At 42.7% G+C, this 23,606-nt stretch overlaps 1 non-coding gene across 1 annotated transcript; it reads right to left on the bottom strand.

The window, feature by feature from the left end:
- Positions 1-14,120: 14,120 nt before the first annotated feature.
- Positions 14,121-14,227, bottom strand: LOC145767758 (U6 spliceosomal RNA). The gene has a single exon (XR_014288901.1). It is a non-coding gene; the product is annotated as a U6 spliceosomal RNA (small nuclear RNA).
- Between the last annotated feature and the right edge of the window lie 9,379 nt (positions 14,228-23,606).

Genomic DNA, 23,606 nt, shown 5'->3' with positions numbered 1-23,606 from the left:
TGCTGAGTCCACTAGTTTAGGCTGGCCGACGAGGAAGCAGGTTCCTGTGAGTGGGCACTCAGTCCCACTCAACCCAGATGGTGAAGCCTCACCGGTAGACTCTATTGCTTTCACGAACTCGTTGCTTCGTCGTGGCGACGAGTGTCCGATCCGTGATCCCACACCACACAGTGGCTTACCTGTCGCATGCCACGAGTCAGCTCCACTATATCTGAGGTCGAATAGACTGCAGTCCGTCTGCCCTATTCGCCTCACCCTCCCCAATCTATTCCCCCTTCTCTGTCCTTTCTCCACTTGCAGGAGGGCATCTCGACCTTACCGAGATGTGCAGGCGTATCAGGACCATATGCGAGCATTCCATGGTTCGCGCGCCGAGTTCCTGATCACCTGTAGCAGGTGCTGCCGTGTTCTCCCTCGAGCTTACAAGCTGGATGGGGCCTTAGAGCACTGGCGATCCTGCCCCAAGGGCCTTCAATTGCCAACCTGCCTTCCCTGGCCGAGCAATGACCCGACGCCGTCGGAGAGCCAAACCAGGCCCCCTATGATGACCAAGCATGGGCCTTCCTACGCCTCTGTTGTTAGGCATGGAAGGCGCCGGCCCTCGACTGCAGGCGCATCGGTCGAGGGGTCATCCCTTCCTTCCTCTTCCTCTGTCATCCGCTCTCAAGTCTTCTGGCACCAAGACCTGGAAAGCACTTCCACTTTGCCCCCCCCACCTGACTTTATACCAGAACTTTTCCGTACTGTTCTATCCCATTCAGGCAAGACTTCGCTCAGCCCAGCTGATGCTGACAGCTTGCCTGATCTAGATGTGCTGCTTCTTCCTCGCCTGTCTTCGGCCGGACCTGGGTCGGAAAGTGGGGACTCTTCCGACTCGTCCGACTCGTCGAACAGCAAATCTCTTTCCTCTTCCTCCACTTCCTCGCCTGATAGCCCAACCACGGACGGTTACGGCCCTACTGTCAGTGCGAATCCTTTTCTATATGCACCTCTACGCAAGCCGACCTCCACCGGAGCCGTGGCAGTGGACTCGCTCGGTTTATCCAAGCCGGCTTCGCGCCCATCTTCTCTGCCTCGGACGGCTACCACCGGAGCTGAAGCTGGGGACTCAATCAGCTCTTCCAAGCCGCCCATGCAGACCTCTTCTTCCAAGTCTCTCCAACACTACCCATCTCACTCCTCCTTATCTTTTAATCCTGTTTCCATCTGTCCTATACAATCTTGTACCTCGACGCTGTCTGCCGAAGCCCGACCCTTTACCCCACCTACCCAAACCACCCACAATGAATTCCATTCCACTATCTCTTCCCAAACCTTGACTCGACCCCGAAGCGACACCATGGCATGCAACCAAGCCACGCATGACCCCGGACTCCCACAGACTACCCCAGGGATGTCCATCACACCCAACACTCAACGATCCATCCAAGACCCTGTTGAACCGGTCAGGGAAAGTAAGACGAAGAGCCCCAGGCGGGCTCTTTGCAGTTTAGTGAACCTTACTTTAGCGGGTGGCATAAATTTCGACCAGTTCTGCATTGAATTGGAAGAGTGGACCGCTGGCACTTCGCCGCCCAAGAGGACACGTCCTCGCAAACCACGCTTCAATCGTGGCGTCCGGGCTCGCGCGGCTCGCCGTCGTTCGAACGGGGGTTCTCCTCGGTCGGACGGCGGGGGTTCGCGCGGGAACGGAGCCCGATATCGTAGGGGAGTGGAGTTGCGAGCCGCCTTCTCGCGGGACGCGAAGGGAACGGTCCGTCGGATCGTTGAAGGAAAAAACTGCGACCTTCACTGCGAAATTCCCCCTCAAGAAATTGAGGAGAGATTTCGACGTGACATGGCCGCTCCTAAAGCTGGGAGTTGCTCGCAGATGCCTGAGTGGATGAACGCCCACCGTTACGAGTATGGCAATGTAAACCTCTCCCTCATCGATGACGGTGAAGGTCCCATTACGGCCCGGGAGGTGGAGGCGGTCCTCCAGTCGCTTGATGTCGGTTCCGCCCCTGGTTCTGACGGATTGTCCTACGGTTTCTGGAAGACCCTGGACCCAAGAGGGGGACTCTTGGCCAGCCTTTTCGAGACCTGCCGGATCAACCGTCGTGTACCGGACCAGTGGAGAACCAGCAGGATCACACTCATATGCAAAGACCCTGAGGGTGATCTGCACGACGTCAGCAACTGGCGGCCCATCTCCATCTGCCGAAACATATATAAGATTTACGCCGCCGTATTGGCCCGACGCCTGCAGCGATGGGCGGTGGAGGGGAATGTTATCAGCCGAGAGCAAAAGGGATTCATGCCCACGGAGGGCGTCTACGAGCATGTGTTCATGCTCGACACCATCCTCTCGGATGCACAGTCACGCAAAAGGCCTGTGTCGGTTGCGTTTCTGGACATTCGAAACGCCTTTGGCAGTGTCCGGCACGAATGCATAGCCGAGGTCCTGCGTCATTTCGACGCCCCCACAGACCTTATTGAGTGCATCTCCGACATATACGTCGCTAACACCTGCACCGTCCGCTGTGGCAATGGTGAAACCGACCGTATCCCTGTGGGGCGGGGAGTCCGTCAGGGCTGCCCGTTGTCTGGGCTGCTATTCAATTTGGTCATCGAGGTGCTCCTCAGGGGCATCCGTGACAAAACGGATTGCGGCTACAACCTTCCTGCTAAAGAAGACATTAAAGTACGTTGTATGGCATATGCGGACGACATCTGTCTCGTTTCTTCCGATCGCGAGCAGATGATCTCCCTCTTATCTACTACTGATCCCTTCTCTTCCTGGTCCGGGCTACGGTTCAACCCACGCAAGTGTGGCACCTTATCTTATAGGAAAGCGTCGGCGTCCCGTCTGCGGGTCGACCCGGAACCTTTCTCCCTAGCCGGGGAGGAAATCCGAGTCATCCCCAAAGGCGAAACGTACAAATATCTTGGCGCTCGAACCGGTTACGCCTCGGATGCGTCCCTTACCCAACCTTTCATCTCCACCCTGGAGAAACACATTTCCTCTTTAATGAAATCTTTCCTTACTCCAAGCCAGAAACTTCTGGCACTTAATTCTATCATTCTTCCGTCCGCGTCATACCATCTGCGAGTGCGGCGCTTCAGACAGTATGAGCTTCTGAAGCTCGATCGATTGGTATTGCAGTGTTTGAAGGTGGCGTGGCGTCTTCCCAGGTGGGCGTGCAGCGCTTTCTTTTACTGTAAGCCTGCATTGGGGGGCTTTGGTGTGTTGAATCTGTGTCGCGAAAGCGACACGCTTTCGATAGCCCAGGCCTTCAAGATGCTGACGTCTCCTGACGACCGTGTCTCTGCCATCGCTTTCGGGCAGCTTAGGCGTTGTGCCAGTCTGAGGTTCGGCACTCCAGATCCTACCCCGTGCCAGCTAGCCAGTTACTTGAATAAGGACCCCCCACCTGAAGGTGCCCGTTCTCGACCGTGCCCAACAGGCGAAAGCTTGTGGGGCCGCGTCCCGGCGGCTACCCGTCGTCTAAATGTACGTTGGTCCGTACGCCCGGATGGCGGTCTCGAGTTGACCGCGGGGAGCTCCAAAATCACCCCTCCCATAAGAAAAAAAGTGGTTCCGACCCTCCACCAACACAATGACTTGTGGTGGAGGAGACAGTGGGAATCCAAACCTGACCAAGGCAAGACGGTCAGTGCCCACTGTCTGTCCGGATTTTCGAATTCTTGGACTCGGCGCCCGGAGCTCCTGGATCACGCGAACCGTGCATTTGCTTATAAAGCCCGCCTAAACCTACTTCCCTTGAAATCAAAACCAAGCCATGGCCACCCATATAAACCTGCCATATGTCGCGCGTGTGGGAAAGCGGAAGAGACTCTCCCTCATATATTGAACCACTGCCCTACCGTGATGCCTGTTGTCACGGAACGACACAATTCAGTATTGTGGGAGATCGTGAAGCATGTACCTGCCGAATGGCAACCCTTGCTTACCATAGATAGTACGGTTCCACAACACGTGGAAGCGGGCGGTGCTGATCTGCGCCCTGACATTGTCCTGCAACGCCCTGACGGTGTCACGGTTGTATGTGACATCACTTGCCCGTTCGATTACGGCGCGGATTCCCTTCGAAAAGCCGCCGACAGGAAACACGACAAGTACGGCGAGTTATGTGTAAACATATTGGAAGACAGGAAGCGCCCTTGCAGGGACGTCCTGTCACTTCCGTTCGTCGTAGGCTCCCTCGGGAGCTATGCTCCGTTGAGCTCTCGGGCTTTGGCGGCCTTGGGTGTTCCTGCTCGTGGGGTAGCAGAGGTGGCTAGAAAAGTGGCCTCCCTCTCAATCGAAGGTTCCCTCCGTGTCTGGAAAGCTTGGAACGCCGGGCTCACTCGTGGAGGGGCTACGTCATAGAAAAGACGATTCCAGCGATCAGAAGCTCAATTCCCCAACAGCAGAAGCTATGCAGTAAGCATCCGAGCGCGCAAGACAGCAAACCCGCCAGTAATTGTGTGACGTCATAGTATGTTAAATCCATTGTTTCATTATCAATTTACCTGTAAACAATTGTCGTTTCATCAGCATGCTGCAACTCAATGAAGAATACAATCATCATCAATAAAATAAAATAGCAATATATGAATTAAGTATATATTGCATATCGTGAATGGACTCATATCATCATCAATGACGTAATATCATTAACAACACTGGATCTGTATTTTCTAATTTCAATATTTTAGATTATCACACACTACCTTCTCCCGATATGCTGCTCTTTCCCGCTCGGATCAACCTCGCGTTGCTTTTAACTCATCGATAATCATGATTTCCCGATCAACTCGATGCAACCTCCAAAGTTTCATCCCACTATTCTATATTTTTCCTGGTAACGTAGCCTAGTCATATCTACGCTTCGATCGCTAGTCCCCCCGACCCATCTGGGCGAACCTGCCTCAACGTCTGGCCAGTGCACATCCGTGCTCGTTGGTTCAACGTCAACACTTTTTCGGTAGGTAAAGCATACAATATATTCCCACTTACCATCTTTTTTTTTACACCAATTAATTGAGCCTTTGCTCCAGATTTTATATAATTTTCGTCTCCCACGAGTATTCAAATCGTCCTTGTAGCTAAGCTTCTCTTCCTCGTGGGAGACCCCAAAGTTTATCCGCTCTGCCTACGGGCAGACCGGGTATAGGAGTCAAACGTACCTGTGTTACGGTCACGTGATGGAGACGTGGGCGCTGCCTGGCTTTATAAAACTTCTGTCGCCCGGCCCGTCGTGAGCTGACCTTTTTGCGTTTGCAGAAAGCAAATCCCGTCTCCCTGGCCCGTTCCGCCATTCTAACTTTTGCGGACGAGTCGCACAAAAATCTCGATCCACACTTTCCTTCCACAGGTACCTAGACTCCCCAGCCTGGCCCCCGCGACCTAAGCTGGTGGACTTCCCTTCCGGGTGCATCGCCACCCCATAATCACGCCGCTCCCCGCCTCCACGGGGCGTGGCAGGCCGGTTCTTTAAAGTCTCTGACCTGGCTATGTTTATTGTGTTCTTCTCGCCGTGTCAATTATTTTGTACTCGTGCGTCGTTGACCAAAATAAAACAGTTCATCATCATCGACTGATCGAACTCTCGCAAGATGTCGCACTCAAGCGTAGAGAAGATTACAATCAAGCGAAAAATATGCTCCACACTCTGGACGCTCATCCAGACCACGTCCTGGAAGATCGTCGCCCGGAATTCTTGGAGAAAATCAACAACTTCTACGATTATAAAGCAGTCGGATCGCAAATCAGATCCAGAACTATCCCAACTAGCGACGAAGAGCCATCTAAAAGCTTCTTCAAAGCAGAGGAACAAAATTGTAAAAGTAGCTCTATCACTGAGATACACGACGCAAATAACACATCACTCACCAAGAAAGAAGACATTCTCAAAGAAGTACACAGCTTCTACCACTCCCTATGGGGTGTAAAAGACAACATAAACTCTCAAGAACAAAACAACTATTTAAACATTCTTGGAGAGGCCAAAATTGAGGAAGACGCAGCTGAACAAGCGGAACAGCTGATCAGTCTCAAAGAAGTAAAAACCGCCATCGATTCTCTTAACAAGGATTCTGCACCTGGATCAGATGGTCTCGGCTCATTACTCTACCAAAAATGCTGGCATTTCCTGAAACACGACATTCTAGAGATGCTTACAAATTGCTACTTGAGAAAAACAATGACTCCCTCAATGAGAGAAGCAAAAGTGAAATTAATCTTTAAAAAAGGTGAAAAAGAAAAGCTCAAAAATTGGAGACCGATCTCTCTGCTCAACACAGACTACAAGATCTTGAGCAAAATCCTCTCCAACAGACTCACACCCATGATCACAAACCTGATTTGTCCGAATCAGAAATGTGGACTGCCAAACCGCAGAATAGAGCATGTTACAATGAATATACAAGCTGCCCTGGAAGCTTCTCAAACTCAACACAGGGACTTGTACGTCATGATAACTGACTTTGAAAAAGCTTTCGATAGAGTTAATCACTCCTTCCTCTATGGAATCTTGAAGAAAATCGGAGTAAAACCAATAATGATGAATTACCTGTCATTAGTTTACCACAAAACAAAAAGCAAAATAGAAATCAATGGAGCTTTAACAAAACGAATAAACGTTAAAAGGGGCATACGACAGGGTTGTCCCCTCAGCATGCTCTATTTCATAATCTGTGCTGACGTTCTCACCCGACGCATAGAGAAAAACCATCTGATCAACGGTTTTCGCTTTTCCAAGCTGACAATCAAAATCCAGCAATATGCGGACAACACCACTTTCATCACAAGAGACATTCCATCTCTCAAGGAAATCAACAAAGAACTAGCCATCTACCAGACGATGTCCGGCCAGAAAGTGAACCAGGGAAAGACCCAGATCCTGGCGTCCAAACCTGACCTGGCCCAAAGAGCTCAGCAGCTCTTTCCAGAAGCTGCGATCTTGAACAACGTCAAGATCCTGGGCATCTGGCTAGGCACAAACAAAACACAACTTGACAAGATGAACTGGCAGACCGCCATCAAGAAAACTCAAACGATCGCCAACATCCACAAACCTCGAAGACTCTCCCTCTATGGAAAGATCTCGATCATCAACACTCTCTTGGTACCCGTCACTTTGCATCTCAGTAGAGTGCTGATGCCAACGAAACAACACATCAAAGAACTAAACAAAATCCTCTTCGACTTCCTCTGGTATCCTTCACCATTCGAACAGCTCCAGAGAAGCAAGACGTTTCCTCCTGTCAAAGAAGGAGGCATCAACATGGTGGACATCCAATCAAAATTTCAAACAAGCCGCATCGACAGAATTCGCCACCTCTTCTCACTAGAAGACGCCACCGAAATCTGGCACGAATGGGCCATGTTCAATTTGAGTTACAGAATGAGACACATTAATCCTCATCTGTTCTCCAACAGCATTCCGCATGCCCCAATTCCAAACGAAATGTATGCGGACATCTTCAAGTCCTTTTGCAAACTCAAAGGCTTGAAACACGACTGGGAAAACACTTCCTACAAAAATATCTACATCAATTTGAAAACGCAAAATGAAAAGAAAATTGACAAGATTGATGAAAACGGAAAGAAGATTCCTTGGAATGAGATCCTCCTGAAAAACAAGGGAATCAAACTCTTCCTTCCACCTCACCTATCCTCCATGTCCTTTCGGATTGCACATGGAGGATACAAATGGGGAGATTTTAATAGATCAATACATTCCGACAGAAAAACAAACTGCAAATTCTGCAGAAAACCAGAAGACAATGTGGCCCACGTCCTCACCAAGTGCTCCTTTGCACAAGGAATATGGGAGCACCTGAAACAACAATATCTTGACCTAACCAAGGAAGACATAGAAATAACAAAGGACATGATCCTTTACAACCAACTCCCTGGAGGACAAAAGAACAACCCGATTCTCTTGACCATGATGAATGTCGCCAAGCACACCATTATCCAAAAGAAGAAATCTCTGGACATAGGCGACACATATATACAGGACACAAAACGGTCCACCATTCAAGCCCTGTGGGTCATCATGACAAAAACGAAAGACATAACACAAAAGCATAACATTCCTTTGTCATCTGACATTTATACTCCTTCCAAACCTCCTCCTACGGTCAGAAGAAAGAAGAACCAGTCGAGATCCACTCTTCAACCGCCCTCTCAGTCGTCCTCGGTGGTAGGGATGACTGATTGCAGCGGTGGGTCTCACTAGCACAGTACGGTCGTAAATCATCTTTGAAGAAGTTTAGACAGCCAAGGGCGTAACAACCCACCTTTAACCCGTCCCTCTCACTCATCTGCAACGGCCTGATGCCGGAAGAGTGATTGCAGCGGGAGATCTTTAACCGTCCCTCTCCGTTGTCCCACTCGCTCTGGGATGACAGGATTGCAGCGGCCCATTCCAAGACGACTCTGGGGTCAGCGAAAGCTACCCTCCCTCTGGCCGCTCCTCTCTGGCATCTCCGCCAAATGAGGTGTCAGACTGCAGTGGCCCGTTTCCTCCAAACAGGTGCCCTTCTTGAAGCGGGCAACAAGAAGATACACACACACAAACAAACTCAAATAAAATTTAAAAATTAATTATCTACCAAAACGCGCTAGTTCTTGAGCTTGACCCGCCATCTCCTAGACTGCTCCAAGATCAGCAAGAGGAAAGTTGAGACAGGCAGATCAGCTTGAGGCAGCCACTAACCAAACATTTACATCCACAGATTACCATCTACCGCGGTGGGTCCCTTCGGTCGTAGTGAGTCCCTCGCCTCCCTGGTAGGTATCTTCCATGTAAGTATGGTGTGCCTGCTGAGTGTTTGGGTGTGTGGACGGCTCCCGGAGCGGACGCACTAATGATGAGACAGGAAACAAATCCATTCCATATGGACAATTTGTAAACCTGCAAGATGTAGTGGTATCCATCTTGAACTCTGAGCGTTGCGCGAAAAAAAAAAAAAAAAAAATCTCGCATGTAAGGCAACGTCGACTAACAGGTGTGAGGAGTAGCGACCCTCCCCCGCACTGGTGCCCCCAACGTTCAGAACAACGCAGGGCACTCTACCTTTGCGTGTCTCGGGCAAACCCAGCCCTCAGACACTGGTGGGGTGTTATGTGGCACGAAGCAGCTAAATCCGTTTTCTGGATTTTGCTGTACTTCGTTACGTACCACAAACCTAAGTTGTTTCTGATAGAACACAAGGGTCGACTTGCCTTCGCTGAAAAACCCCAACATCGGGAGCTCCCACTCTCGCATGTAAGGCAACGTCGACCAACGGGTGTGAGGAGTAGCGACCCTCCCCCGCAACGCAACGCGCGTCACTCCAATAACGTCAAGCCGTATTCTAGAACGGTAGCCACTTTAACAAGTCGAAATTCTGCCACTGCGAATGACTACAATGCAACCGCCAACCAATCAGAACATGTTATAAGAGGCTACCGTCCAATTGTGATCCTTCTCGCACTCATCCAGAGATTTAATGCTTGTTTTGAACTTTATTTGGTAATTACAGAAGAAAAAGAGCAATAGCAGTAGTGGAAATCGAAACCGCGTCAATGAAATGACTACTTTCTTGCCCTAACTCTAACCCCTAAGCCAACCAGCTGACAAAAAATCCATCACTTAATTTGCTTTCTATCATCTTCTTTTTGCCATTTTTTACGTCACTTAAACCGTAGCTTATGATTGGTTGGCGGTTTCATTCTAATCAATTTCAGTGGCAGAATTTCGACTTGTTAAAGTGGCTACCTTCCAGAACATTGTCTGTGGCGCAAGAGAGCCATTTTCTCTGACGTAACGCGCGTCAATTCTATGACGTCATGTCGCATTCTAGAACCTTCCTTTCCAATTAACAAATACCGCGTGCTCTCGGGATGCAGTCTTGTAATCAATTTTTGCATTGTGCCTGAATCGCAGTCCCACTGTACTTCATCGACACGTAAATCCACCGTTATATTACGTTAGATGGTCGCATGTAGAGTTGGCAATGCCTGTGGATACGCCTCTCCAATTAAAACTAGAGTTCTTTTTAAGAAACTGCAACTATGATCCCTCGCTACTATTCCATTTGTAATCAAGCTGGTTGGTTAATTTCTGCGGCTTCTAGGATGTAATTTGTAACAGGTAATATGTTAGAGTTTTATTCGCTGGAAGATGCAGTTGTAAACGAAGTTCCTTTTACCCCGAAGTTGAAGTTCTTTTCTTTGTGATGGAGTTCATAATGTATAGATTTGAGAAGGTATTTGTAAACTCAGTAGGATGACCTAAAATCAAGCCGAGCGACAACACACATCAAGCCGAGCGTTGGACAATTACCATGAGAAACGCTATAAGTAAGTGTGAAAACTATTGGATTAGTTTTTTCACACAGGAAATCATTATACAGTACTTTACAAATCGTTCTATCTTACAATTAAATTTGTATGAGGTGTCGATTTCGACACCTCGGCCGTTGGAGGTATATCCGCACATTGTAGATAACATAAAAAGATTTTTTAGAAAAATAATACTTAACTATAAAATGTAAGCATAATTGGGAAGCTACTGAAAGTTTGAAAACGTTGCGATAACAATTAAGGCCCAAAATAGTGAACTAAATTTCTAAAAGTGTCGATTTCGACACCTCGGCCGTTCTAGTGTTAAATGCGTTGTACAGTTGCATGTAGCCTATGTAAGCTGCAAAGTTTTCACGCCACGATTTCGTTTTGCAGGTAAGTTTGCAGTTAGGTTAGTTTCTTTCCTATGTTTTATTGGAAGATGTTGCAGATGTTACAGTCTACTCCAGGGGTTCTCAACCGTGGCCCCGCCCCTCCAAGGGGGCCACAGAGCGTTTTCAAGGGGGCCACGATAAAAAGCTTCATTAATGAATTATAACATGCATTAATTGACAGAAAGGTAGAATTGTGACACAAAAACATTCATGTAGGTGTTAGTATCGGAAAGCTACCTAAAAGCATGTTTTTCATCGTATGTTCCATCTCACTGCATATGTTGCATCATCTTTTGTGATTGTGACGCAACAATCAAGGATACGCTTGATTTATTGGCGTAGTCTATTACGAAAAAGAAAGCATTGACGTGGCTTAGTGATAGACTGAGTCTTAAAGTAAAGGACAATAAGCCATCGACTGCTACATTATAACTAAATTTCATATTTTTGTAGCTTTTTTTGCTATTTATATTTGACTCACATATAAATTTTGTTTATAAAATGTCTAAAATTTGAAAATGGAATGACGATTACGTCGCATTTGGCTTCACCAAAGTTAATAGAAATGGTCTCGATTGTGCACAATGCCTGCATTTCTCGTACTTGATGTAAAATACATCATTACATCGGTCTAAATTGGCAAACCATCGTGACAAGAAACATCCACAAATGATGTTTGCAGATATTGGGACTGACTGTGAAAAAGAGCGCGATATGACAGGGAAGCTTCGATAACCCACTTTGGATTTTTGCAAGAAAAGCTTGCCTTGCAATGCAGCTATGAGGTGGTATAAAGAATTGCAAAGTGCAAAATCCGCACACTATTGCGGAAGACCTTATAAAACCATGTCATTTAATCACTCGTTAACTGTTTTCATTGATTTCGTTTCGTTCGTTGTTCTTTAAGCAAATACATTTTTATTTCACTCAAGGGGGCCACAGTTTTTTAGAGCCACAGTCTGGGGGGCCATTACTCAGAATAGGTTGAGAAGCACTGGTCTACTCCTTCGAACTCGATGTTGGAAACGACGTATTGACTGTTGATGCCAGTGCGAGCAGAATCGAATGATTTATACTTAAATAAATCTGTTTGCATCGTTATACCGACCACACAAGGTAGTTGAGTAAAGCCTCCAAAGTCAGCAAAACAAAACGTAGCGAGTAGAAGTAATGGAAGCACCGACGACTTCCTACCCGAGTAGCAATAGCGACAGCGGTTACTTCTCATTGACTGGTAACGAACAGCGACTTTTCAAACATTGTAACGACAGAAAGAGCGTGTCACTTTCGAAGTGGTGGATGCTCACCTATCCCAGAGAATAATAGAAGCCATCCGTGGTAGGCTACATTGCAACTGTTGACTTGGTAAATAAAAGGCTAATTCTGTGAATTCCATTTACGATTGCTGACGATACGTGATGACTTTTATTATTGATTACGTGTATACATAAAAGAATTAACATTTAAAACAATTTGAGATGTAAATTTTATTGTGTTTGAATTTTTTTGACAGTTTTAAAATGTAACTTTTGACACGGTTGTGCAATTGACTGTCACTTTATTAGCTCGCATTTAGTTCGTAAATATTTCTTTGGCTTCAAAAGTTTTGGCGTGTGGTGTTATTTACAATCTCTTATAACCTTTCAAATACTGTGATAGTCTCATGACTGTGCGTCGCGAGTTCATTGTTGTACTCGACGTATTTTCATTTCACTTTTCTTCAACGAATATTGTGAGCGTTTCCAGTACCACCACGTCATTCCTGTGTGGCTTATGGTTCCATCCCTCAAGTACTTTCCATTCAAGTTGGCGAAGTGGCAACTATAATACCACCAACCACCGAAGTATTCTCTAGAACAATGATGAGAGGAAATGTTGTCGTTGTCGCGATCTTTGGTGGAAAACTGTCCATTATTGTGATAGGACAAAGAATCACCTAAAAATAAAATGATATAATACGTACGATGGGCTAAATCAATTTAATTAGTATTCGATATCACTGCAACACGAATACACAAAACGCAGTGCGACTGAAGTATATAGTAGCCTATACTTTTCGAGTTGGTATTCAATACTAAGCGTGCTGAGTCTTCAAGCATAATGGTATAACGGTTTTCAATCACGATTCTCTCAATCCATATTGAAAAAGATGCAGATTGCATTGCAATGTAACTGTTGGAATTTTATTGAAGCTTTTGAATTTTTCCGTGAAATTAAATCAATGCAATTGACACAACTCTAGTTTTCACTAAAGTTCACCAGATGTGGTATATCGTCGAGTACCTCGTTTATAAATGTATACCAAATAATTTTTTTTGTAATAAAGTAGTCATTGCTCTGTAACAGGGGTCACCAAATGGCGGCCTGCGGGCCGCATGCGGCCCGCCACGCTGTATCGCTGCGGCCCGCGGAAGGTATCAGCGTACAAGTAGACCAAAAATACTTTTCTTGAAAAGTTAAAGAGCACGAAGGCAAAAAATACTTTCCGGGAAGCATATTTTTGCTTTGCATACGATTCCACCGACCTACCAATCAGATTGTAGTTCTAGGTGGGGGTTGCTTAAAGTTATTCCAATGCGATGTCCAGCCACACTGTTCCAGTGGTTGATTAAAATGTCTGTTTTTGAATTTCGAAATTGTCTGTGAGCATAGGGCCGCCAAGTTAGAGCTTTATATTGTATAGCGAACATGCTACGTTCACGCTTTTCTAACTGCTCTTCCGCTGTAATGAATGTAGGCTACTATTTCACACGTTTTGTTTACCTATGTACTCCAGTCAACTGTGGGCCAGATACTTATCCTCAAGTATGAATAAATTGCGTGTGGCTTACAATAATGCATTTCGAACATTGCATAAATTACCGAGGCGTGTGAGCATTAGTAGTATTCAGACGTATCATCATATTCCTACGTTTCATGCCCTATTCCGAAATCGTATATTTAATTTTGTCAACCGCTGTCACGTCTCATCTAACAAGTGGTTAGTTGCAGTTTTTACCTCAGAGTGTTATGCTTCTTCTGACTATGCGTCTCACTATAACGTGACTATGTACGCATAGGTTTTGCTTATATATGTAACCTTGTGTGTTCTGTGACTTGTGTTGTGTTTATGAATATGGGCCTGTCTCTTTAGTGCCAACAGTGCAAATAAATCATAATAATAAATAAAATAGGGTTGCTTATTTTAAGTTTGCAAATGTCATGTAAACACTAGTTTGGATTTCACCGTTATTGTGTTTCACGAGCAGTGTTTTCTTTATGCAAGTTTTTGTTGGAAAATTAGGTCGGTGTGCCAACTCAATTTATAATAAATTGGCAAAATATTATATAGCCTACCGTATGAATTTAAAGACTTTTTCTGATTATATTACGAAAATATTTAGCTTAGAACTGCAAAATATTTTTTTTATATGGAACGCTTCACGATTTTGCGTGTTATCCTTGCGCAGGGGCCATGCTAATCATCTCTGTATCGTTCCCATTTTAGTATATGTACTGCCGAAGCAAGTCCTGCAAAATGTTGTTAATCAACAATTCTTGCCACGCTGATAAGCACCGCAAGTGACAATTGTCAATAATCAAAGAAAGACGGTTTTATAGACTGTCACAAAAAGGATGAAAACCAGCTAATTGCTTTTTTAGAGGGAAGACTGTTCAAGAATTACGATAGAATTACAACTTTTGGGTGATTTCCACAAGCGTTTGTTTCATGGTTGCCTGGTTTCTTTTTCCCTGTTATTGGAGCCTATTTTTCGCTGATATATTTGCAGGTCACTATTGTTGCCCATATTGCGATGTGTCAAACATTTCCTTGTTTACTGAAATTGCTAATTGCAAAATATCTTTTGTGAAGCGAAGTGACAACTCCACTCTTGCTTGGCGATGAATATTCTGATTTTTTTGTTTGTCGTATCCAGGTTTACACCTGGTAGTTGAAGATTTGGATTAAGTGGACGGAAAGGCAAGGAAGCCAATCTGGGTACAAAATGCGTTCTTTTCTAGCATAAGAGTCAACCTACCTAACATTTTATTAGTGCGGCCCGCCACAGCTCTCCTTAGTGCCAAAGTGGCCCGCATGCAAAAAAGGTTGGTGACCCCTGCTCTATAATTTATAAGATAGTTCACAACATTATAGTATCTACACCAACCTGCATTTCCACTATAGCCTTGAATCGTTAAGATATAATTTGTGGATTCATTGCCAATTGAAAACATTCTGCGTCAACACACTGTATGTTATATAGTGAGGTAGATAACCCTGAAAATACTTCATTTGGTGACACAAGCATGAAAATTGGCACACATGTACTTTGGGCCATGTAGATTTCAAAAGTTTAATTAACCAAACGAAAATTCAAAGCGGCGGCCCGTGACGTCAAAATTCAAAATGGCCGCCATGCAGGTCCTGGACTGACGTAGGAAAGTTGCTTTATGAAAGCAATGTAGATGTGTCTCATTTCTTACTACCTTGAAAATGTTACTTTTAAGACAGTATGAATGATTTAAGATGGTATTCAACAAAAACAAGTGTGTAACGTATTATGAACATAGAAAGGGTTTCACAAATTTGACAGTCAGGTGTGCAGAATAGCCTAAACTTTGATACTTCCACCCAAACAGACTTAAAATACTTTCTGAAAAAGACAATTTATGTACAGTCAACATTTCTGTTATCAGTTATTACTACTGAGTACGTAAATCATGTTCATGACAATGATTCACATGTAAATAATATCTATTCATGGTCACAAGTACAGGAACATAGTGAAGTGCATGTTTGCAAAATTTGCATTTTTACATTTACAGCTTTTGCATTCTTTTTTAAAATTGCATCGTCTTAGTTCTTCACATGCTTAGGCTACAGGGTCTTTTCTTGTCCACATAATGTCCCATGTTCCCCCATCTCCAGATTTCCACCCCCAGTTACTTGGAGATGGCAATTCTGGACTCCTTTCAAGAGCTCGTCCCCAGATGTGTCCGGCCTGATATGCTGCTCGAAGTGCATGCAATTTCAGCGCATCTTCTGTCGGTGGAATATTATTATATTGTTCATTTTTAAGTGTAAATAAAGTCATTCTTGCAGTGTCTACCTTATCATCAGTGCTACTTTTATCATAAAGAAATACCGTGAATTTTTGAAGGATCGCAAAATCTTCTGCATTTATTTCCTCTGGACACTGACTGAGCTTCTGAAATGTTGGCGTCACATCTGGATACACTGACCACGTTGCAAAGAACGACTTCTTTCCCTTTCCTTTCATGCCTGAACAAGAGTCACAGCCACCAAAGGCATAAAAGAACAACAGCCCTTTGCATTTCTGTGGACCCAGGACAGAAAATATCTGATGAATAGGAATCCATCTTCTTTTGTTTCCTCCCCCGAAAGATATCCAGAGTTCGTGAAGTCCATCCTTGCTCAAGTTATCAAACAAGCCAATTCCAATAACGATCACATCAATGTCATTAGCCAGGATGGCTGCTTTTTGTATAGTTTCATACTTGAGACCATGATGAAGATGAACGAACATTTTGGTATCTGCTTCTTCTTGGTTTGAGCTCAAATTGACTAAAGCGGGATTGTCATTATTAGTAACAGCTTTTTCATTCTTGGAAGCGTAAACGGTATCATCCGGTGGCATGAATTCTTGGAGGGAATCAGCTAAGAATGGATAAAGTTCTTTTTTATTGTCTGTATTTTGCAAAAAGTTTGGCCAGTTCTTTGGGACTCTCCCATCTCGAGTAACTCTCCGCCTGCTACCATTACCCCTCTTTATACGAGCATGAGATTTGATGCTTCCGTCCTTGTAAGTGTCAAACACAACATCCGTTCGTTTGTGCTTTTTGGCATATGGCTCAATTTTCTCCACGAAGTCCTTCTGGGCATATTCACCAAACGTATGATGTTTTGGTGTAGTAGAGTGTATACTAAACATGCTCCATCTATCACCATCATGTCTACATCGTCCAGTAAAGCAGGTTGTGCAGGTACCACATTCTCTAGGCAACCCATTAAATTTGCTTTCTGTGTTTGGTAAAGATCACCTTCTAAACTTAAAGCTGCTGGGAATCATTGGTTTTCATGGCTAAAAAAATCAGGCAGATCAACTTGTCGAATCTGGCATGAAATAAAGAGCTTTGAAAAAAGGCTGCAGTCACCCTTCAATGTGCTCTGATTCCCTTTTCGTGTTGTCTTTTTTGAGTTAAACAGTGTGAATTTTTGTTCCGAGCAATTGGTGAGTAGAATTTGTCCAATTCTGATGTGAAGTTTTCCAACTGATTTTTACCTTTTGTATCATAGTTCTTTAGCATATCTGTTACCTTTTGCTCCATGACATTTTTCGTATTAAGAGTAAGCAGATCTGAAATTGACTCCTCAAGATAGGGATTGCCCATCTCTTCAATGGTTCGGGTGAGGGAAATGACGTCTTTGAGAAAAGCTTTCTGTGCTGATGGTGTTGCTTCTTGATGATTTAGGGATACTTTTTCTAGACTTTTAGAAACACATTCATATTCCTGTATAATTCTACAGACTTCAGGGCCTGCTACCGTCCATCGTAGTAAGGCTGATTCGTGTTCTGTGATTCCAATTATCCTTCCATCTCCTTTCATAATAGCATTATTCGGTTTATGGGCTTGGTCAATAGCAATCGCAGAATATTCTCTGTTGGTCTTCTGAATCACAAATTTCCCTTTCATGAACTGCTCATAAACATCAGGAAATTTATCTTTCAATGACAACATGTCAAGTAGGTGTATGGTCAGCCACCTTGAGTAGTCAGTTCTGTCACCACTAAAGAATTTTGGAAGAAGTATTGCCAGAGCCTCCTTGTATCCTGGAAAATTTCTTTCCCGGAGAGTGCCCACAAAACCCAGCAATGAGAGTTCCAGATTGAATGCAGTGTACCAGTAGTTGAACATTGGAAAACCATCCGCTTTCCTGGCGCACCATTCTTTGAATTCCACCTCATTGTAAATCCAGCCTGGTGTCTCCACTTCTTTCGCAGAACGCATCAATGCACACAAACCACACGCTCTGACCTGATGGATACGTCTAGTCTTTGCTACATTGGATGCAGAAATGAAAGATTGTGCTGTACCTGATGATGCTACCTTGGCTTCTTCAAGAGCAGTTGTCCAGCCACTACCTTTCAGAAATGTACCTAATAGTTTTAATGCAGCCATTTCAATGTGAAGACCACCCATGATGATGACCAAGTTGCCGTATTCATCAGGCCAATACCATTGCACTTGTTTAGATAGTGCAAAAAGAGGTTGGTCAGCTGTAATGACTGGTGTTTGAGACGGATTAAGATACGAGACAGTTTGCTGGACTTGATCCATAACATGCTTTATTGTAGACACACTGTCTGCTTTATCTCTCAAAAGTGGTGAAATGCACGAAAAGCTGACGTCGAATTTGTGATTTTGTATCTGTGAGGCATTGAATGCGGACCACGTTGCTTGCACCTTGTCATCATATTCTTTAGTGAGAAGTACGTGGTCTAGCCAGTTGAACTGTCTGTCAATCAGGAATAAAGATGGGCTAGGTATTTTCTGTATGTCATACGCAGGTGGAAGTGGTTGTTTAGCGTAAAAAAGATTTTTGTTTCCGTTTTTGTGAAGATTTTTAATGAGAGGTACAATCTGAAATCATAAACACAGGCTAAAAATGTCACAAAAAACATTTTCAAGATAGTAAGAGATAAAAAACACGTAAATTGCTTTCATAAAACAACTTTCCTACGTCAGTCCAGGACCGGAATGGCGTCCATTTTGAATTTTGACGTCACGGGCCGCCGCTTTGAATTTTCGTTTGGTTAATTAAACTTTTGAAATCTACATGGTCTAAGGTACATATGTGCCAATTTTCATGCTTGTGTCACCAAATGAAGTATTTTACGAGAAATCTAAAGTTATCTGCTTAACTAATAAGCTTTATGTTAGAAAAGCTGTAAAGAGTGTAGGCTGCAATGTATTTTGTATATCAGCAACAACTAATTATATATTGTCAGCTAAAGTTTCATTCTTCAAAGCAATCTTTTTCAAATTATGTTTGTGTAATAAAAACCTTTTGAGCAATTCAACTGCAACGATCTTTTGCAGTTGAATAAAAATATGGACATTTTTCAAGATAAAACTTGTTTGACTCATCAGGGCAGTAAAGATAAATTGTTGTGTTTTACTTAAATGTGTTTGGTGCCTAGTTATCACTACACTGATGAGATCGTGATAATGGAAACAAAAACTCCATTTGACGAAACTTTTTTTTTCAAAAACTTTACTTTTTATTGCTTTAAAAAGATCAAGTTTCTGAATTAATCTTTCTGAACGTTCATCCATTTTGAAGATTGCTATTAGACGTTCAACAAAATCCTAATCCAAAAGAAGTGAATGTTTAATTTTGCTTGTGCGTGGGTGTGCTTCAATAAGGAAGCTTTGAAAGTTTTGCTTTGTTTTGTTATAAATTGTAATTTTCACATCCCTTGAAGTGGACTTGACTAAATGCTTCTTCCTATAAGATATTTCAGTTTTGAAGTCTACTCGAAGTAAATATACAGTTTTAAGGTTATCTGTAGTAAAATGATAACCAAGAAAATACTAAAAGTTGAATCCTCGTTTAAAAGCAAAACGTTGCATTTTAAAAGTAAATACAAGCATTACGATGAATTTTAATGCAACAGATTTACAGAAATCTACCTGATTGTCATTGTTATAATAATAAGCGAAAGTGCGTTGTTTTCTTTTCTAAGTTTTTGTGAGGGTTCATGCATTGGAACAGAAAAACTACCTTGAACGGAAATGATTTAATTTTGTTTTGTACAAGCCAGCAAAGAGAAACGCAAAGCAATATTTTTTGCTTGTCAATTCTTTGATTTAAGTCTCTTACTGTTACTATTTTACAATATTCCAATGATGGCATTGGGTGACTTTATTAATGATATGACACAACATAAAAGCTTTAAACACATTTTCCAGTTTTATAATTTCTAGAACCGTTTATAAGACTAGGTCATTGTCCTAACTAGCTACGTAATTTTGCATGAACGAAAGCATTAGATTTTCATTCAAATATGTTTTGACTTTCTTTAATGCTTTTCAATTCATATGAAGATACAACTTCGACGTTTTGGAAACATTTTCCCTTCACATTCCTCCTTTTCAGCGCCATGGGTCGGAACAATATGCAAGCTGTAGGCCTACCTCTCCGCTTTAATTTCCACTATCAAACGAAAACCATTAGACGATTGATTTAAGACTCAACATCATGTTTACTTGCCTGTACTCAGCGTAGGCTGTGTTTCCATCCCAGTCCTCGATGTCAACTCTCAACATGTGACGTCTTGTGCTTAAAATCGAATGTAAATCTTTCAGTCCTTGAATATACAAATACTGTAATTAATTATCTTCATTGCAGGAAAGCTGTTTTACAGCAGCGTGCATGCTCCTGCTGATTGTGTCAGCATGTGACTATGCTAGAGTCTACACCAGGGGTGAAGAACCTTTTTGAGGTCACAGGCCACTTTGTCAATTACCCATGAGTTATAGCGCCACACAACTTTTTAATCGTAACCTACTATGAAATCGTTTAGAAGCGACTCAAGATATTATTCATAAAAAGTAACAAACGGAAGATCCAAGGAATAAAACCTATACAGTTGAAATTATCTCACGCAGAATCGTAACAAGGAACAGTAAGCGACCTTGGAAATAACTCATGGGCTTGGCCAAAGCGACCTTGCAAATTAGTTTCTGCAGCGCGCTCAAGTTTTAAACCGAGCTTGACTGAAACTCCGCTTGCCTGAGAAGAGCTTGGCGTTAAGTTAGGTTTTTTATTTTGAGCTACCGTTCTGCATTCGACCCTAAGACAATTTGCTTGGGTCGCAAGATTTTACCGCACTGAATTTTTTGTAAAAATGGGTCGCCTTAAAAACGAGTTGGGAACCACTGTGCTAGAGTCTAGACCAGGGGTGACAAACCATTTTGCGGTCACGGGCCACTTTGTCAATTACACATGAGTTATTGGGACGCACAGCTTTTTAATCGTAACCTACTATGAAATCTTTTAGAAGCGACTCAAGATGTTATTCATGAAAAGTAACAAACGCAAGATGCAAGTAATAAAACCCACACAGTTGAAATTATCTTACGCAGAATCGAAACAAAGAACAGTAAAAACTAAAAACAAATCAACTTGAGAAAAAAGGATAGAGCAACAGTACTTGCACTGATAATGACGACAGCTTAATTTTCGAAGCGTTTGCTTTCATTTGAGTATGATTTCTTCTTTTTTGGCTCTATCCTTTTTGCTAAAGTTGACTAAATGTTTCGACCATTATGCTCCGAAACAACAAATCCGTTGATGAAATTTCTTTTTCAAACAACAAACAAAAGCCCATGCGAATCATACAGCTGAAGCTATCTAATGCAGCATTGAAGCATAAAGTATTAAAAAGTAACATTGAAGCATTGAATTTTTTTGCTTAGTGGGATTTTTAGAGAGTTTTTTGCTTGACTAAGCGTTCAATATTAAGTTGAACAGACGATGTGGCAACTCTCAACTGGATACTAAGATTTTCACGTGTCAGCCTCGACCTATAACGACTTTTTGTAAAGTGCATTTCAGAAAAGAATTGTTCGCATAGGCAGGGCCCACAAGAGGGGGGGACAACCGGTGCATTGCACCGGGGCCCGGGGAGTTCAAGGGGGCCCGACAAAATGTCTAAATTTACGCGCTAAAAAAATTGATTTCAACGATTTTGCATAAAATTTTGTTTTTATATTAGTTTGGTGTGTCGATTGGGCCCCTTTATGGGTATACCCTTTTTTAAAACTACAGAATTTTCAATTTTTAAGTTCAGGAGGCCCGACAAAATGTTTAAATTTGTGTGCTCAAGTCGATTTTGCATAAAATATTGATTTTTTTTTATATTACCGTAGTTTTGTAGTTAGATTGGGCCCCCTCATGGGTAGGTTATGCCCTTTTTTAAAATTGCAGAATTTTCAATTTTTTTAGTTCAGGGGACCCGACAAAATATTTAAATTCGCATGCTCAGGTCGATTTTGCATTAAATATTGTTTGTAAAGGTCTCGATACATAGTATAGTGATAGATGTAGCCTAAGTACATTTACATTGATGGCACTTGAAAATAGAAATATATTCAACTTTGTTTTCTACTGAGTTGACCACTTGCTGTAGAAATGAAGAGAAAGTGACCCTTAATCGTGCTTGAATGCAGTTTCACTCAAACAAAACTAATGGAGTGAAAATAAGGAGCAGCCTTTTGATCCTGAAATGAAGTTGGTATTTCTTAATGCCATGAACAATAACAATGCATTCATCCTAAGTTTGCTCCCCTAGTCTCTGCAGATTTTAAGGTCAGAAATGGTATTGTATGTTAATTTAAAGCTGTATGCACACATATGCAATGCTATGTCAACCATGCCGGATAGTATTGCCATTTTTATCTTCGAAATGGCTGTTTTTACCCACTTGTTGCCATTATTACAACCAGGTGTTGCTAGAGTTAGGATTGAAGTTAAGAAGGGTTAAGGTAAAAGGGTTAGAGTTAGGAATATAGTTAGGGTTTTGATCTTTGCCCAGGACTATAAAAAAATTCCAAAATACAAGTTTTTGTTTTCAACAACTATAAACTTTTCCTCAAATTAGGGCGGAATTCCTTATCTGGCAACGCCATTGAGGCTATATTTACACTCTGTAGTACAAATATAGCATTTTATCAAACACAGCATTTTATCTTTGTGTATAACTAGTGTGTATCTATGAATTTAGAGTCATATTTACACCACTACAATACTGCATTTTTTGTGAAATAATCGAGTGTTAATACATTTTTTGTATTAATTATTTTTCAAACAGATCTAGTTTTGAAATAAAAAGACTGTCCGGAACACCATGTATGCATAATGCATTGGCCTTGTGGATTTATGCGCACTGCAAATTTTTCTTGTGATTTGTGAGATATGACGCGACATGTCGCGCTGGGGGGCCCGGCAGCAACATCTGCACCGGGGCCCGGCAGGGCTCTTGGAGGCCCTGCGCATAGGTACGTGCTGATGATCATTTTAAATTTGGCTGAATAAATTTTAGTAGAATGAATTCATTTTTAATCAAACTCTAACAATACAAGCTTTCATAACCAGGTAAGCTAGTTTATGTTTAACAATCTCGGATGTACAGTAATACGACAACAAACTTACCAATAGATCGCCTTAAGATGTTAGAAACAAGAACATTTTTTCAATAACAGTAGAAGACTAAAACAAGGAGTTTATTGACTTTTTTCAAACAATGCAACGAGGGCCACAGAAATAGGTGCGGCCTGCAGTCCGTAATTTGCACGTCTCTGTGCCATTAAATTCTAGTTGCATTAAAGAAAAAAATATTGAACAAGATAAATCACACCATGGCAACCTGGAGGTGTGGCCTAATTTGTTACATTTTGCAGATTTTGAATACCACTACCGATACTGTTTGATTGAAATTTAAAAAAAAAATTTACGATTTACTGTCTTGTAAAGATATAAAAGTCTTGTGTTGCTTTAAGGAAACAGTGACAAATGAGTAAAAGTAACTTAAAATCGTTACATCAGACTGCTAGCAAGTGGCTGGCAATTTAATTTTTTTGAATCAAATTGTCTTTGTTTTTTAAAGCCTGGTGATGCTTGTTGAAACTCAATTAAAATACTAATATAAATTTTTTTTTATTCAAACAGTTAGTAACAGTTGGAAAATCTGGAAAAGTCGGAAAAGCCGAATCATTTCCAGGTGGCCATGACCATACCAAGCCAGAATTCTCCATCTTTTTCACCAAACCCTTCGACATAGTCGTTCCAATTCCGATAGAAATCAACCTCACCGGAAAATCGT

The sequence above is a fragment of the Aplidium turbinatum genome, chromosome 3, assembly GCF_918807975.1.
Source record: "Aplidium turbinatum chromosome 3, kaAplTurb1.1, whole genome shotgun sequence".
NCBI lineage: Eukaryota > Metazoa > Chordata > Ascidiacea > Aplousobranchia > Polyclinidae > Aplidium > Aplidium turbinatum.
Note: the sequence above shows the minus strand (reverse complement) of the source record. Positions and strands in the feature narration are given on the sequence as shown.